Source organism: Balaenoptera musculus, chromosome X (assembly GCF_009873245.2).
Source record: "Balaenoptera musculus isolate JJ_BM4_2016_0621 chromosome X, mBalMus1.pri.v3, whole genome shotgun sequence".
Taxonomy (NCBI): Eukaryota; Metazoa; Chordata; class Mammalia; order Artiodactyla; family Balaenopteridae; genus Balaenoptera; species Balaenoptera musculus.
Window position 1 is genome coordinate 94,375,517 of NC_045806.1, and position 16,920 is coordinate 94,392,436.

General features: G+C 40.8%; 1 pseudogene; it reads right to left on the reverse strand.

Annotated features, from left to right (window-relative positions):
* Nucleotides 1-652: 652 nt before the first annotated feature.
* LOC118888871 lies at nucleotides 653-1,518 on the reverse strand (annotated as a pseudogene).
* Between the last annotated feature and the right edge of the window lie 15,402 nt (nucleotides 1,519-16,920).

The window sequence follows — 16,920 nt, forward strand, 5'->3', positions numbered from 1 at the left end:
AGGGGGGTTATTTCTGGGCTCCCTATTTTGTTTCCTTGATCTGTGTGTCTGTTTTTGTGTCAGTTCCACACTGTTTTGATTACTGTGGCTTTGTAGTATAGTTTGAAGTCGGGGAGCACGATACCTCCAGCTTTGTTCTTTTTTTTCTCAAGATTGCTTTGGCTATTTTCAGTCTTCTGTGGTTTCATACAAATTTTAGGATTATTTGTTCTAGTTCTGTGAAAAGTGTCATGGGTGTTTTGTTAGGGATTGCATTAACTTTGTAGATTGCTTTGGATAGTATTTTTTTATGCATGTTCCTTTATATTTTATTTACCATAAACATTAAGAGAATACAGCAAACACTGGAGAAAGGCTTTTTAATAATTTTTCATATAAAGTTTAAGACTTAAAATTATGATTGCTACACCCACCCACCCCAATTCAACATGCAGGTATCATTTATTTCCAGATACAGTGATTCTACAGCATTGCACAGTGATTCTACAGCATTGCATTCTCTTGATAGTTTTATAAAAGTATCCTTGCCCTGTAACTTAAAACAATTTCACAAACTGTGTACAATCATGGTATACTACCATCATTCAGAGAGTTCCCCCAAATGAATACATTCACACAATATTACATTAAAATGTAAGTTTTTAGAACATCATCTTCATAAGCCAAACCACAAAAACCCAGGTTCTAGTTTTAAATGTGTTTATGAAGACTGCTGCTGAGCTCAAAGCATGCAGATGTTCATGACCACCTAGATGACGCTGGATATTGAAACTTCTTCAGTAGGTCCAATGATGCAATTTTTCACTCATCCCAAGTATCTCCATATTTGTTTACTTTGACTTGGGCAATATGATCAGTAATACCAGTGGGAGTAGATTCATTCATAGAAGCACTGAATGGAGTTGTCTCATAATGAGGAAGCATCTCTTTTTCTATGTTGTCTGCTGCTGGGGATGTCACAAAAGATAAATGACCACTCATGCTTGAGTCATATTTTGACTTCTGAGAATAGTGCCCAGTTGGTGAAGATCGTCATGCCTGTCCTGATCGTAAAGCTTCTCCAAGAGGGGAATTCTCAAGATTATTGAACTTCTCTTGGCAAGTTTTCACATAGGAAAGCTTTCCAGCAAAGTATCCCATGATGCAAGCAAATATAAGTTTAGGGATGGAACCATATTTGGGATGACCTGAAAGGATTCATCTGAACCAGAAGCTTTCATCATTGCATTCTGCAAAGACTCTTCTTTCTTCCTCTGTTGGAATGTAATCAGCCCTTATGTGAGGAATTGGTCTTGGAACTTCTGCATTTGGCTCTTGAAAATCAGCCCTCCCATTCATCTTTCCTCCAAATGACAGCAGTGGGTGAGAGCGCGGCAAGCCTTGGCGACCAGGGGCAGAAGGCCCGGAGGGGACCCGAGAGGGGTCAGTGGGCAGGGGAGGGCAGGAGACACGCAGGAACACAGTGGAGTTGGGGGGTGGGGAGCAGTCAATGACACGACCGCCTAGAAGTCACCCAGATACAGGCTCAAAATGACCATGACCTGGAAGCACTGGTGACCTACGGGAGGAAATCGCTTTGGATAGTATTAACAATATTAATTCTTCCAATCCATGAACATGGGATATCCTTCCATTTATGTGTATCATCTTCCATTTCCTTCATCAATGTCTTCTAGTTTTTGAAGTATAGGTCTTTTACCTCCTTTGCTAAGTTTATTGCTAGGTATTTTATTCTTTTTGATGGGATTGTAAATGGGATTGTTTTCTTGCATTTTCTTTCTGACAGTTTATTATTAGTGTATAGAGTACCTTGCAACTTTACTGAATTCATTTATTAATCCTAATAGTGTTTCGGTGGAGACTTTATAGCTTTATATATATCACATTACTTTTAGTGTAGGTTTAGTATCTTTATCTTTCCTTCAATTCTGAATGATAACCTTGCTGTGTAGAGTAACTTAGGTTGTAGGCTTTTTCTTTTCAGTGCTTTAAATATATATGACACTACATTCTGGCCTGCAAAGTTTCTACTGAACGATCATCTGATAACCTTATCGGGGGGTGTTCCCTTATATGTGAGTCTTTGTTTTTCTTTTGCTGCCTTTAAAATTCTCTCTTTATCTTTAACTTTTGCCATTTTAATGATGATATATCTTGGTGTGGGTCTCTTTGGGTTCATCTTGTTTGAGACTCACTGTGTCTCCTGTACCTAGATATCTGGTTCAAGAAGTTTTCAGCCATAATTTCATCAAATACATTTTCCACCCCTCTCACTCTTCTCCTTCTGGGACCCCTATAATGCAAATGTTAGTACACTTGATGTTGTCTCAAAGCTCCCTTAAACTATTCTCATTTTTTCAAAATTTGTTTTTCTTTTTGCCCTTCTGAGTGGGTGATTTCCACTATTCTATCCTTCAGATCACACGTTTTATTCTGTATCATCTAATCTTCTGTTAATTCCCTCTTGTGTATTTTTCTTTTCAGTTACCGTACTCTTCAGCTCTGACTGTTTCTTTTTTATATTTTCTAGTTCTTTGTTAAAATTCTCACTGTGCGCATCTATTCTTTTTTTTTAATTTTTGTCTGCGTTGGGTCTTCGTTGCTGCATGCATGCTTTCTCTAGTTGCCACGAGCGGGGGCTGTTCTTCGTTGTGGTGTGCGGGCTTCTTATTGGGTGGCTTCTCTTGTTGCGGAGCACGGGCTGTAGGCGCATGGGCTTCAGTAGTTGTGGCACACAGGCTCAGTAGTTGTGGCACATGGGCTTAGTTGCTCCGTGGCATGTAGGATGTTTCCAGACCAGAGCTTGAACCCGTGTCCCCTGCATTGGCAGGCAGATTCTTAACCACTGTGCTACCAGGGAAGTCCCTATTTAGCATTCTTATTACTATTGTTTTGAACTCTTTATCTGGCTAATTATTTATCTCTGTTTTATTATGGTTGTTTAAGGTTTTTTTCTTGTTATTTCGTTTGAAACATATTCCTCTGTCTTCTCATTTTGTTTAACTTTCTCTGTCTCTATGAATTTAGGTGAAACAGTTACCTATCCTGGTCTTGAAGGTGTGTCATTGTGTGGGAGCATCTCTACACAGTCTGCATGTGCCCAGTGGCTTTGGTGGGAGAGCTGGATCTGAAGTGAGCACAGGCTGTGTCTTCCCCCTGGGGTGTGCTGGCAGCCACTGCCTCAGTGTGAGATAGTGCTGGAGTTTGAGGGGCTAGAGTCAAAGCCAAGTACAAGCTGGGGCTTCTCCTATGCTCAGTGGCTGTCTGCGCCTGAGCGTCTGGAGCAGGAGCCCTAAGGGAGCTGGGTTTATCCAGGGTAAGATGGAAGTCTCCACATTGGTTTGGGGCATGGGTGGGGCCTGAGGGCTTGGGGCTGCATTTCTGTGTGCTGGTTTCACTTTTTTTTTTTTTAATATTTTTCAATTCTGGGATATTTTAATTAATTTATTTATTTATTTTTTGGCTGTGTTGGGTCCTCGTTTCTGTGCGAGGGCTCTCCCCAGTTGCGGCAAGTGGGGGCCACTCTCCATCACGGCGCACAGGCCTCTCACTATCGCGGCCTCTCTCGTTGCGGAGCACAGGCTCCAGACGCGCAGGCTCAGTTATCGTGGCTCACGGGCCCAGCCGCTCCGCGGCATGTGGGATCTTCCCAGACCAGGGCTCGAACCGTGTCCCCTGCATTGGCAGGCAGACTCTCAACCACTGCGCCACCAGGGAAGCCCGCTGGTTTCACTTTTATTCCATGGTATGCATGCTTTCGTTAGAGGCTGGGCCAGGGCCAGAGGGGTTGGTGCCACACTACTGAGCTGGTTTTGCTCCCTCCTGAGTGTGTGCAGGGACTTGTGCTCTGGAGATGGCGGTCTTCGCCCTGGAGCTAGTTTTGCTCCATCCAAGTGAGGACACTGATTCAGGTGCTGGCAGTGGCTGCTTCCACCCTGGTCAGAGGCAGGGTTAGGGTCCTAGATGGCTCTATTCCCTCCAAGGGTGGACACTCTCATTGGCAATAGCAGCCTTCTCCTTCATGGGGAGAATTGCCAGAGCAAGAGGGGCTGGAGCAGGAGCCTGGTGCAGGCTGTTGGTATGCTGGGGCAGTCCTGGCAAACTGAGCAGAACCCCAGACAGTTTTTTTTTTAAATTAATTAATTAATTTATTTATGGCTGTGTTGGGTCTTCGTTTCTGTGCGAGGGCTTTCTCTAGTTGTGGCAAGCGGGGGCCACTCTTCATTGCGGTGCGCGGGCCTCTCACTATCGTGGCCTCTCTTGTTGCGGAGCACAGGCTCCAGACGCGCAGGCTCAGTTATCGTGGCTCACGGGCCCAGCCGCTCCGCGGCATGTGGGATCTTCCCAGACCAGGGCTCGAACCCGTGTCCCCTGCATTGGCAGGCAGATTCTCAACCACTGCGCCACCAGGGAAGCCCCCCAGACAGTTTTTAATCTGCTGCCTCTGTGCTGTGACTGGGAGTGTGCAAGTTGTGTGTGTACTCAAGAGTGGAGTTTCAGTTTCTTACAGCCTCCAATAAGCCCCACTGGTTTGCAAACCTGATAAGGGTGGTTGTTTCCCTGTGTTGGACCCCAGGACTGGGGTGCCCAATATATGGCTTGAATCTCTTGCTCTGCAGGGAGGAAGCTTGAGTCTGTGATATCCCCTTCCTCTTCTGGGTCCCCCACTACGGGTGTGGGCCCCGACCAGATCACTTCTCCCTTCCTACCAGACTCCATGTGGATCTTTCTTCACAGCCTTGGTTTAGAAAAGCCAGCGTGCTCGTCAGGTCTATTTCAGTGAGAGTCACTCTACACATAATTGTAATCTTCATGTGTTCGTGAGGGGAGGTGAGCCCAGCATCCTCCTATTCTTCCATCTTGATCTTGAAGTCTACATGGTCTATTCTGGACTCTTAATTCTAGTCCATTGATTTGTATGTTAGTTCTTATGCCAGTGACATGCTGTATTGATTACTGCAGCTTTGTAGGGAGTTTTGAAATCAGAAGTGTGAGTCCTCTAACTTTGTTCTTCCTTTTCAAGATTGTTTTGGCTATTTAGGACCCCTTGCAAATCCACATGAACTTGAGAATTGGCTTTTCCATTTCTGCAAAAAAAAAAAAAAGCTTCTGGAATTTTGATAGAGATTGCATTGAATCTGTATATCCCTTTAAGGCAGAATTGACATATTAACAATATTAAATCTTGTAAACCATGAACACAGAATGTATAGAATGTCTTCCCATTTATTGAGGTTTCTTTTAATTTCTTTCAGCATTTTAAAAAGTTTTCAGTATATGTCTTTCACCTCCTTGGATAAATTTATTCCTGGATATTTTATTCTCTTGACCAATATGGTAAATGGAGTTATTTAAATAATTTCCTTTTTGGATTCTTCATTGTTGGTGTTTGTTGATTTTGCATCCTGACATTTTGCATCCTGACATTTTGCTTAATTTCTTTACTAGCTTTTCTGCGTCAATTGAGATGATGATGTGGTTTTTCTCCTTCTTTCTTTTAAGTTATGTTTTACACTGATGGATTTTCTTATGTTGAACCGTTCTTGCATTTCTGGGATAAATCCCACCTGGTCATGGTATATAATCCTTTTAATATGCTGTGTATTCAATTGGCTAGTATTTTGTTGAGGATATTTGAATGTATATTCATAAGATATATTGTTCTGTAGTTTTCTTGTGATGTCTTTATCAGAGTAATGCTAGCCTCATACAATGAGTTAGAGAGCTTTCTCCTATTTTTTTTTTGAGAAGTTTGAATTAGTGTTAATTACTCTCTAAATGTTTGGCAGAGTTCACCAGTGAAGCCATCAGGTCCTGAATTTTTCTTTGCTGAGATGTTTTGCTTTGTTTTGCTTTATTACACATTCAATATATTTACTGTTCAGAATTTCTATTTTTTCTTCAGTCAGTTTTGGTAATTTGTAAGTTTCTAGGAATTTGTCCATTTCATCCAGGTCATTTTATTTGCTGTGATATAGTTGTTCATGGCATTCTCTAATAATCCTTGTTATTTCCGTAAGGTTGGTAGTGATGTCCCCATTTTCATTTCTGATTTTAGTTCTTTGTATTTTTTCATTTTTTTTCTTTGTCAGTCTACCTAAAGATTTGTCAATATTGTTCTTCTTTTCAAAGAACCAACTTTTGGGCTCTTTGATTCTGTTATTTTTCTGTTCTCTATTTTGTTTATCTCTACTCTAATCATTATTATTTCCTTTTCTCTGCCAGATAGGCATTTACTTTTCTCTTATTTCTCTAGTTCTTTAGGGCATAAATTTATGTTATTGATTTGAGGTTTTTCTTTTTTTTAATGTAGGAGCTTAGAACTATGATTTTATCTCTTAACAATAGATTCCCTCAGAGGTGGTTTCTGTCTACTTCTTTCCTCCTGTGAATGGGCCATACTTTCCTGTTTCTTTGTGTACCCTGTAACTTTTTGTTGAAAATTAGACATTGAATATTATAATGTTATGCATCTCTAGAAACCAAATTATTCCCCTTCTCTAGGATTTGCTCTTTTTGACTGTGGAAGGCTGTAGTTGTCCATTTGTTTAATTATTTTTCCAAACTATTTTTGCAAAGACTGTATTCCTTGTCATGTGCATTCAGTGAAGTCTCTGTTCCTTCAGTTAGTGTTCAACAAATGTTTCGACAGAGATTTCCTTTAACTCCAGAATACACACACACACACAGGCACACACCCCAATAGTTAAAAAAGCCTAAAATCCACCTTTCCCAGTCTTTGCAGATTGGTTCTATGCTGGGACACTCTTTCAAAACTTAGCTAGACTGTTTATAACTCTGGCTTAGCCTTCACTTCCTGCTTACACTGAGCTCAGAGATCAGCCAGAGGTGAAAACTTAGGGTCTTCTTAGGTCTTTTCTGAACATGTGTCCCACTCTGGGAATGTGTATGGCTTTCTAGATTCCCCAGTATACATGGGTGCTTTTGAATGTCGTACTTTCCAAAAAAATTTCTCTCCCCAAATATCCTTTCAGGCTTTAGGCAGTCTATTGTTTGTCAAACCACAATCTTTTGCCCCAGGTGTGTGCAGGGTTTTCATTTGCCTTACAGTGTTTTTGGGCAAAGTCCACCATTTTACTGTCCTAAGTGATTTCTGAGTTAGGTGAAACAGAGATGAGTGCCTTGCATCAGTCCTTTCAGGAAGCCCATAGACAGTTTAGAACAGATAAATATAATAAGTGTTAGATAAGGTCTGCTCTGCTCCGTCTAGAACCAGGGATTAGGGTCTCACACAAGAAATGGGAGTTGCTGTCTTCAAAACCACTGCTGAGCTAGGGAGGGGGTGGAACAAGGGCAGGTAAAAATACCACATAGCTTTCTTACCATATGGAAGTTGATTTTTTTTCTTGATTCAGGGCTTTCTTGGTTTCTGTAAATCTTTGAGTGTTTTCCAGATTTCTGACAAAGTTGATTATGACTTTCTGCTGATTTTCAATGTTTCTGAGAAGGGACAGGAGTTTGGAGCTGCCTACCCTGACAATTTGCTGATGTCACTCTCACCAACAAAGTTTTAACTGGGTCACTGAATCCAGGGCTTGTCCTGGAAGCTTGGCTTAAGACACTTCTCTCCAGAGAGCCTTAAAAAGAACCTTGACCTCTGTATGTCTTCCCCACATAGGACTTCTTGCTTAGACTTAGGCCTAGTGGACACCCATGGGCATTTGAATGTTGATGGGTGGTGGGAAAAGATTCCCACCATGCTACATAATACCTCTGGTATCTAGGTTTACCTTAGTGGTCCTTTTCTCTCAGTCCATACTTACCACTTTCTGCAGTTCACCTACCTTTCCTAGTCTGGACTCCTTAATACTGAAGGCTGAGATCCCTCTAAGGCTACTCCTGTTGCTTCTCTAATTCCCCTCCCCACCCCTGCCACCAAAGTCTAAGAAAAAAAAAAAAGAATCAGATTTGCTTTATCTGGCTTGCACTGGCTACTTCCTCTGGAATCTGACCTTTTTACTTACTGGGAAATTCATGCCAACTTTCTTTTGCCATCTTGACCTTATCATTTTCCCCCCTAAATCTTTCCTGCAGTATTGCCCTCCCTTAGAGGTACTTTTTTAGTCATGATAGTAGCTCTTAGAATTCAGCCATACAATTTCCTCTCCATCTCAATTCTCTCTCCCTCTGCTCTGGGCCCAGTATTCTCACCCTTTTCCAAAATCTCTGAACTATACCTTACAAATACAGGTAGCTTCCGTTTCTTTGGCATTTTCAGAAATGTAGGTTGTGGACCTGTCAGATAAATTGTCAAAGCTGCAGTTGCTGCAGGCAAAATGGAAACTAAGTACTGAGTATACAGATGAGTAATCATACTAATTGCCTTGCAATCTAATTGGATGAACATTCTACTGCAAAGATGCATTGTGGGTAATTTGCTTTTACTTTGGAGGGGGGTATCTATATTTGCACCAGAGTTTTTACTGGAAATTCACTGCTAATATAAGAATGAGGACACTTTATGACCCCTTAGAAGCATACAAAATATGCAATTAAAAATAAAGATCCCCCTTTCTTTCCAAGAGTTGTAAAACTTGGCAAAACTAGGAACATGTATTTTTCCACTGCAGAAAGGAGCGTAAGATGCAAAATCATCATCTTTCACCAAGAGGTGACCAAGGCTGTAAAAGATGAGGTCAGAATGATATAGAGTGAAACCACAACACATGGAGCTCTTAAAAAAGGATCTTTCTGGATAGTAGAGTTTTCTGGAGTTCAAAGTTACCTCTTTGCATCGCAATGATTTTAATTTAATCATTTTGGATAAAACGTTTTCTAACGTGTATTGCACACTTCCTTGCCTCCTTAAGCAGAATATATTGAATATAATTTCATCTTTTCTCGATGATTCAGGGTTCATGCTATGATTTTCATCTTCTCACTGTGCTGTATCCAGTGATACCCTCAGGGCCTATTACAGGCTATAAGAATATTTGCTCCAACACTAAATGTTCCCAGACTGCAGAGAATTATTTTGTCAGCTTTTTCCTAGTTTTTTTTCCTCTCTGTCCCCTTGCTCTAAGTATTCTCTTGTCTTTGTTTTAACATCCACTGTCTAGCATTTGACATGATGTTCCTAATCTTTGGTAGGATCGGAGATATCCAAACTTGGTTAGAGTTATACGAAAAATACAGGTGTATAGATTCTGAATCAAATCCTATCTAGGTTCGCCTTGAGGGAAGCACACACATTAAAATGCATGGATATGATGCTCAGGTATCCTCTTTGTTTTGTTCCTGGTTCTTAGCTGCATTATAGGTAAGTGATGTTGCTGAGGTTGTAAGGTGAGGTTGGGAAAGGTGAAGGGTCACTTTTTACAGTAACATTCAAGTTACTACAAAGCCAGGAGGTAGTTGACAGTGTGCTTGCTGTTGCACTCCACTGTTCTAAAAGGATACCCCTATTATTGCACCTTTCAGAGAAATATATTAAAGCCATAGCTGAGGTCCATAATTTAAGCATATCATTGGGTTGTACCTCATTCTCACAACCTCAGTTTCTGATCTCATGAACACCTTATACCTAATGCCCAGGACTCTGAAGGCTTTAACCCATGGGTCCTGCAGATGCAGGAGTTAAGGTAGACAGCAAGGGTCAGGGTAGAGCCCCTTTTATTGTTTACTTTTGCATGAAAAGACAAACTTCTGGTTTGATCACAAACATAGGTTTGAACATTGCAACAGAGATGACTTCTAACTCGGCAACTCCTCTTTGGGAGATTGTATGAAGAATACTCCTTTTATTATTCTCTTAAGGAATAACTGTGATAGGAGTTTTCACTTATGTTTGTAGTGAAAAAGACATGTGCAGATCCTTTTGACAAAGCCAAGGGGCTTGTTCAGTTCTTTTATCTATCCCAAAGCTGCAGGGAGCCTCTATTACTGTCACACAGAGCTTAAAATCAACTGGAAAAAACAGGGACAATGAAAACAGCAGATCTGTGCTGAATCACATTCGGTAAGGAGCATTCAGATGTTAGTAAGTCCTGTGTCTGCCACTTAATTGGATCAGTGATTTATTTTATCCCAACCTCTAGACCCAAATCATTTTTTATGAAAAATAAAAATAGCCCAATGTGACCTTGCCATTCACCTGAGTACTGAGTATCTTGGAGGGAAGGCAAGCACAGGCAAGGTTTTCACTGATGTATCTGCTCATACACTGCTTCCTTAATTACAATCCTTTATGGGGGACCAGATGGCCATTAATGAAAGAGGCTCTCCAAATAAGAGACCCCAATGTACAGAACCTTCTTGTGCTCTACATCTAGCAGATGCTCAGTCTAACTAGCCTCGGTTATAGAATCCAGGGTTATAGGGTACTTCCCTTTTGGGTAGGAGATACAGAACATAGACATGGCCCAGAAAAGAGGGCACATCACATAAATAAATCCTTATTACCCAGTGGTGCATCTACTGAGGAACCATCAGCACCCAGCTCTTTTGTAGGTCTTCCAATGTAATGAGAATTCATATGTATTGATATGTACACACATGATCCTGGGGCAATGTTGGTTCCCCAATTTCCTTCTAGATCATCAAAGGAAGCTTAATTTGCATTCAATGTGACAACTGTGCTAAATGTTACTCTAAAAAATCAGTTTCAGCTAATTCACAACTTCTTTATTAGCTAGACTCTTTGATGAACTAGAACAATCCATTTCCAGACTCTGACAGATAATTCTATTTTCATTAGGTAGATGGCTAGTTAAGATCAGACACTTAAAGAACAAACCGATAAATATTCATTTCACACATGGAAAAGTTCAATGATATCAGTCGGTTGGAACGTGACCCTTTCTTGCCTTGTCCAGGCTTACTTTTGGGAGATCAACTGATATGCAATGAGGAGAAGGATAATGGGGGATTACTGACATTATTAGTCTGTTTGTGCACAGCTGGAAAAAGCTATGATATATACTCTGGTAACAGAAAAAGAATATATATGGTAACAAGAGACTTGGTTCCAGGCCCAGCTCTTCCATTAAATACCCACATGACCCACAACTCAGTTTACCTACTGCAAAATTATGATGTCTACCCTTACCTATCTCACAGGTTTATGAGAAGATCTTAGTTTGGGCTTCCCAAGCTAAACAAGGATTCAAGTATAAGTAGTTTGTTTGAGAATAGAAGAATGGGGCAGTGAAACAAGGAAGGGAAGAAAGCAGGGATTAAAGGTAGCATTATCAAACTAGCTACCACAGAGAGTGACTAGGGCTTCAGCCTTGAGGGGAAAGTCTGGGAGGCAGTGTAAGACATCTGCTTCAGAGTGATCCCACCTGAGGGGTGAGGTGACACCAACTCCTGTCAGTCTTTGGTTGAGGGCTGTTAACACCTCGGTACGTACGTCCTACCTGACACACAGGTTGGTAAAGTGGGCTTCACTATCCAGAGAAAATCCTCAGTGAAAGAAATGCAGGTGCTGGCAGTAGGGAGTTGGGGTAGGGTAGCATGCTCTGAAGTGGTAAGAGTAAAGAAGTATAGGCATGATAGCATCTGCTACATTTGGTACAAGGGTATAAGTGAATGTATTTTTTTTAACATCTTTATTGGAGTATAATTGCTTTACAATGGTGTGTTGGCTTCTGCTTTATAACAAAGTGAATCAGCTATATATATACATATATCCCCATATCTCTTCCCTCTTGTGTCTCCCTCCCTCCCACCCTCCCTATCCCACCCCTCTTGGTGGTCACAAAGCACCGAGCTGATCTCCCTGTGCTATGCGGCTGCTTCCCACTAGCTATCTATTTTACATTTGGTAGGATATATAAGTCCATGCCACTCTCTCACTTCGTCCCAGTTTACCCTTCCCCCTCACCGTGTCCTCAAGTCCATTCTCTACATCTGCGTCTTTAAGTGAATGTATTTTGTATTAATAAAAGTTCTTAGTAATTATAAGCGTTAGAATTTTAGGTACCTGCTAATACCCATAAAAGTGATGACTAAAAGCCATATGGCTGGAAAAAATGGAAATTATTGTAATCATAACATCTATGGAACACTTACTATATGTCAGATATCATGACATGTTTTAAATACGTTGATTCATTTAATCCTCTTTATGAGCTAAATATTGTTATTATCTCCATCTTATAAGACTGAAGTTCAGACAGCTGACATAACTCACTCAAGGTCACAGAGCTATTAAACTGCAGATCTGGGATTTGAACCCTGGCAGTCAAACTATGAAGTCCATACTCTTTTTTTTTTTAAATTAATTAATTTATTTTCATTTTTGGCTGTGTTGTGTCTTCGTTGCTGCGCACAGGCTTTCTCTAGTTGTGGCGAGCGGGGGTTACTCCTCGCTGCGGTGCGCGGGCTTCTCATTGCGGTGGCTTCTCTTGTTGTGGAGCGTGGGCTCTAGGCGTGCAGGCTTCAGTAGTTGTGGCACGCTGGCTCAGAAGTTGTGGCTCGTGGGCTCTAGAGTGCAGGCTCAGTAGTTGTGGTGCAGGGGCTTAGTTGCTCTGCGGCATGTGGGGTCTTCCCGGACCAGGGCTCGAACCCGTGTCCCCTTCATTGGCAGGCGGATTCTAAACCACTGCGCCACCAAGGGAAGCCCCTGAAGTCCGTACTCTTAAAAGACTATATCCTACCTACAACCCTTGGGATAAGGGGCAGAGCAGCCTCTTTGGTGACCTTGAAGATACTGTTTCCTTTAATTTTTCATTTATAACCAACTGCCTCAGCTGGTAAAGAGGATTTAAGATATCTTGCTGAGGTTTTGTTTGCTGGTTTCTGGACCAGTGCCTTGAATATGACAGGAACCTCTGATCTATTTTTTACAGGTTATATTGCATATAGCTCTGTAAAGGGAAAGAAATCAACATGTTTTATGAACATGGCTCTCCTTACTGCAAGAAGATATTTTATAGCTTGACTCTTTCTCTAGTTCTCAATGGTCTTAGGCAAGCTGACCAATTTGGAAAATACTTTTTGTTTCACCTGTCACTTTATGGACAGTGGGGTGATTACATAAATGTAATCAAATAAACTAAGCTTAATTTGCATGTCTCAATCCACTCAGGAGAAGCAGCATGGGGAAACCAAAGTGTTAAGGATTAGAAAATAATTCTCTATGTGCAGCCTATGATGAAGCTGATAGATGCTCACTGAAGGCATGACAAGTGCATATCTTATCTTAAAATTGTCTTCTGCAAGGACTTTGGTATAAGCCTTCTTACTGCTGCCCATGAAATGACAGTGTTGCAGTCAAGTTTCCCAAATGATGTGACAGCCATTAAATGCATGGTCCGTGGGAGCGGAAGATAAATGGCATTGAACATTTGGAGGAACAATAGAAGGTGCCGCATTGGACCTGAGCACTCTGATGTTATTGATGGGCTGTGCTCAATTGCTCCAAGAGGCAATAATACTTTTCCTTTAACTCTCTTCCCCACCTGAAACAGCATCTTCAGTTGTCTCTTCTGTGCATGTATCTATCATCCTCTGAGACTAACCATACCAAACAGAACTCACCATCCTTCTCCAACTCTTTTTGGGCTGCTATTCGTGCTGATGGCTTTCTGTTTCTTCTCCTTGGCTCAAGGTCATGGTCCCTCCTTTTTCTCCTCTTCTCATGGATTGACTCTCTTCAGTTCCCCACACCTGGCTTCTTCTCTGTAACGAATCCTAATTGCAGACCTTCTCTGACCTAAGCCTTCATTCTTACTTCGAGAGCCCAGTCTGCATACTGGGACAGTGAAAAGTATTATAAGCCAAACATCTTTTCTAAACTCTCTGCCTTTAAGACCATACATGATATAACTTGGCTATATTTCTCCATCCTGATTTCTGCTTTATCCAGGCAAGTCCCTATTCTGACCTGCAGTCCTACCAAGTTCTCACCTCTCTGCCTTTGTGAGCCTTATTCATTCCACCTGAACGATTCCTGCCTCTTGTATCAATACACGCTCATGTAAAACCTATCCAACTTTTAAGTTCTTCTCCATGAGACCTGCCTGTCTACCATAATCCACTATGCTTCATACTATCTGCAATCCCTATTTTGAATAGGTACTTCATGTATACATTATATTTATATTATAGATACGCTTCATTTAGGAATCTCATCTCAAGTGAATTGTAAACCTCCTGAAACAGGAACTGTGGCTTACATTTCTCCTGAGTTCTCACAATTCCTAGCAGAGTGGCAAGTCTAGACGGCCTCATCATTAAGGTTGGTGACAACCTGGACGTTGTTTACTACGATGTGCCAGTATATCTGTGATGCAGCCACTGAATATCTCTTTATAAAAAACACTTAAACGTGTGGGGTTTTTGATTTGTTGTTTTGGTGTGACCTTGAGTTTGTATCACTTAGCTTGGAAAAGAAAAAGACCCCATCTGTGGCAGAAGGTAATATGTGGATGTTGCAGGTAGTTAGAGATTTGCTAAGGAAACTCATCACATGTAAATGTTAAGTTACACTAAGCCAGAGGTTAGTTACCATTGGAAATATCTGCTAGGAGGACGGATGTTGCTGTCTTCCATAGACTGAGTATTTGTGTCCCTCCAAATATTGAAACCTAATGCCCAATGTGACAATATTAGGAGGTGGGGAGTTTGGGAGATCATTAGGTCATGACAGTGAAACCCTCCTGAATGGGATTAGTGTTCTTATAAAGGAGACCCCCATAGAGCTCTCTAGCCCCTTCTGCCATGTGAGGACACAGCCTAATGTCTGTGGATGTTTTGTTGGATGCCTATGAGCCAGGAAGTAGGTCTTCACTAGACTCAGAATCTGCTGATGCCTTGATCTTGGACTTCCCGGCCTACAGGACTGTGAAAAATAAATGTCTGTTGTTTATAAGCTACCCATCTATGGTATTTTGTTATAGCAGCCCTAACAGGCTAAAACAGTATATTTTTAGGCCTAGATTGAAAATTTACCTCATTCTTATAGTAAGAAAAGCTATAGGGCTCTGTGCTTTCAGTAATAACACATTGTTTGATTTTCTGCTGAGAAGCAGAAAAGATAGAGATAGGAAACTCAAAAGGAGAAACTGTCTTGCCTACTCTTTTCTCTTTCAAGAAGTTCTTTCCCTGAAATCTTAGAAAGTGCAAAAGAATAAAAGCTGTTTCCACCTGAGAAAAAGAGCCCATAACTCTTTTGTTGGTAAGGCAAAGAGAAATCCTGAAGCCCTGTACTAGTCAGGAAGGAAATTTGATTTAAAAATAAAGATTTAGAGTGAAGTAAAATGGAAAATTCTAATTATGTCTGAGAATAACACCAAGCTTTAGTTAAACTGTAGTTGATAACAGGGATTATTTCAAAAGACAAGAAATTATATATATAGATATATTTCATTTTCTTTAAATGATTTTGTGTGCCTGATCTTTAAGCATATCTGAAGATACTACTTAAAATAAAATAGACCAGCAAAGTGTAATATTTTTTCTAAAATGTAAAGTCCTAGAAATCCACAATTTTTGTTGTAGTCTAAGGTAAGCATACCTAACAGTTTAAATTTGATCATTCAAACCACTTACCCAAGGGTCTTACTGCCACCTGTTGTTCATGAATCTGAATTACATGAAAAGTGCCTGAAGGGTATTTGAGTCTCTTGAGGGTTGAACTACATGTAAAGTGACACTGGTCATCTATATTGACATCTCAGTAGCTATGGGTCATAACTTTATAAGAGATCTGGATATGTAATTCTCAAATGAGATAATATTTAGTAGAGACAATTATGATAAGAGGATGAAGGCTTAGATTTTATCCAGCTTGGGAAAATCACTTCTCAAACCTCAGTTTCCTCATCTATAAAATGAAATGACAATAATGCCCTTCCGTACAGAGGTGTTGCGAGAATCCAACTGGAGGCTATTGTGTGAGAAAGTTTTATAAAACTGTATATAGCATGTGCCTACTCAGTGCTGCCTATGTGTAATGCTGAACAGCAGGTGAAACAGAATGTTGTCATGGGCTCAATGAATATTAAAAGGCTACAGTTTGCCTTCTCATACTGGGTTAAGTCTCCTTTTGTTTCCCTTGTGCTGTTCCAATATCTTGGGAGAGTCTATGTGTTTGCCTACTCCTAAACCTCTCAGCATGATATGAGATTTTTTCCAGAATCCTTCCTAACCTAGAAACTCCACCTAATCCCTCATGATTATACAGACTCCACAGGGCCTTTCACTATGTTTTCTGGAGGAAGGGGAAATACGTCTCTATCCTTCCGGGCCATAGTTAATTAAAAAGAGGAGTTAGAAGCCCTGGATTCTTGCCCCACCTCTACCAGTCTCTCACCATGCAACCTCTTATAAGTGATTTAACTTCTTTATGCCAGTATTTCCTCATCTATAAAATGGAAATAATAATTTTACCTGCTTCACAAGGGCGGTAGGCTGATAATAGCCCTCCCCCCTCCAAAAAATATCCATACCCTAAACTCTGGAACCTGTGAATGTTACCTTATATGGCCAAAAACCAGGGGGAAAAAACCCAGCAAAATGCCACCACCAACAAAGAAGAGTCAGATGTGATCAGATTAAGGATTCGAAGAAATTATCCTGGATTATTTGGTTGGCCCTAAATGTAATCATACATACCCTTATAAGAGGGAAAAAGAGGGAGATTTAATAATACACAGAAAAGGAAGAGGTAATGTGACCACAGAGGCAGAGATTAAAGTGATGTGGTTAAAAGTCAAGGGATTCTGGCAGCTGCCAGAAGCTGGGAGAGTCAAGGAATAGAAGATTCTCCCCTAGACCCTCTAGAGGAAGTGTAACCCTGTCAACACCTTGATTTCAGCCCAGTGATTTTGATTTCAGACTTCTGGTCTCCAGAGCTGAGAGAGAATAAATTTATGTTGTTTTAAACCACCAAGTATGTGGTAATTTGTTATAGCAGCCACAGTAAACTAATATAGGGGGTATGAAGATTAAAAG